This window comes from Pieris napi, chromosome 17 (assembly GCF_905475465.1).
Source record: "Pieris napi chromosome 17, ilPieNapi1.2, whole genome shotgun sequence".
NCBI lineage: Eukaryota > Metazoa > Arthropoda > Insecta > Lepidoptera > Pieridae > Pieris > Pieris napi.
In genome coordinates this window covers 7554869-7556670 of record NC_062250.1, presented here as the reverse complement: position 1 = coordinate 7556670, position 1802 = coordinate 7554869, and the positions used below count along the sequence as shown (strand labels likewise).

The window sequence follows — 1802 nt, the reverse complement described above, 5'->3', positions numbered from 1 at the left end:
CTGCCCCATCAACGGGGCACCTTCGTACAGTGTTGGGGGTACCTTCTTACGCTGTGGGGTAGTTCAAAATTCATTTATTAGCAATGAAATTAAACACAAAAATAAAGATTTAACTTCTATTAAACAAAAATAAAATACTTTTCTTATAGTGAAAAAAAATTACATAGCTTTTCTTATGTAAAACAAAATTTAATTAGTTAGGTATCTTAAATTTAGAATCACATTTTTTACGCTTTGGTGTGGATTAGCACTTCTTTTTTCGGGTGTGGCAGTATAAATTCGTGGTTTTCTTGGCCGTCGTCGTCATTTTGTTTGTTTTATTACTTCTTACAACATGCGGATAGGGTCGAAATGCCTCTGGTGTCAAAACTGACTTCGAAGGAACTACTATTTGATGGATTGATAAATTATCACAAGCATCAAAATCAACCTTAATAAAGATAATAAAAAATAGGTATATAAACATATATTTACATCGACGATAGCAATGATAGCAACACAGGACAAAGTTAATGCAAAAATTAGCAATCAGCACACTAACACAATCTTACCTATCAGAGGGTTTAGTCAAGATGCCTTAACAGTAGTGTATGTAGAAAGTCGAAAACTTAATTTGTATGAAAATTACAGTTCGCGTCGACAAATTTTCATACAAATTTAGTTGTACAATTCGTTCAAATGTGCCCCATCTAGTGCTGTCCGAATGTACCCCACTAACTGAATAACAACAAAATATAACTTTTTTTAATATTGATAGGAAAACATCATAAATGAAGTATTGGAAACGTATCTTAAGTATATTTTGCTAGTTACTGATAGAATACTCTACACGAAAACTTATTTTATCTATGGTAACAAGAGACAAAAACATTGATCAAAAAATTACTTACCGAGCGCGAAAACACGTCCATGCCTGTAACTTCACTCTCATCGGTGCGAATTTCGCGAAACTTCGTTGATGTATAGTTGGTACCTCGACTCATGCACACATACAAAAGCAAGACTGTACTTTGTTTTGTTCAAGTTTTATTTTGACTGTATGAATGTGCCCCGCGTACGAAGGGTAACGATCTTCCCCTATACCATTTATAATAAAAAATAGGGGTTGGTCGTAGAGGGGTGAAAATTAGGGGTTGTATGTATTTTTTTTCAAATTAAAAATAAATAATTTAGGGGTAACATTTAGGGGGACGAAAAATAGATGTTGTCCGATTCTTAGACATACCCAATATGCACACAATATTTCATGAGAATCGGTCGAGCCGTTTCGGAGGAGTTTAACTACAAACACCGCAACACGAGAATTTTATATATTAGACACACAACTGGTACCACATAACATGTGCTTTGTAACACCGATTTTACCAATAAATTATATTATTACGAGCTTTAAAACCAGTCACTCCGGGCATCGAACCAAGTACCTCTAGACACCTGGTGTATAAGTAACTTGTTCACTGTTCACTTACTCCACTATAATATGAATACAAATAAGTATAGTTCTGATTTTAATATATCAAGAGCTTTTATTAAGGTCTATATTATTTAATACATTCAATATGTGAGATAACATCCCATCTCACAATAACTCGCAGTAATATTCGTCCCTTGAAATCCACATAACCATAATAGGGAATACGACCAATAGAAACGAGATAATAATATAGTAGAGAAACAATGAAGCTTAGTTATAATTGTAAAATAGAAATACACTGCACACATCTTTTTTTTATTTATAGAACCCGGCAAACGGGCAGAAAGATCATCTGATGTTAATTGATACCGCCGCCCATGGACACTCT

General features: G+C 33.9%; 1 long non-coding RNA gene across 1 annotated transcript; it reads right to left on the bottom strand.

Moving 5' to 3' along the window:
* Positions 1-649: 649 nt before the first annotated feature.
* On the bottom strand, positions 650-1082 carry LOC125057879. Its single transcript, XR_007118277.1, has 2 exons — positions 891-1082; positions 650-717 (listed from the first exon to the last, which is right to left on the bottom strand). It is a non-coding gene; the product is annotated as an uncharacterized LOC125057879 (long non-coding RNA).
* Between the last annotated feature and the right edge of the window lie 720 nt (positions 1083-1802).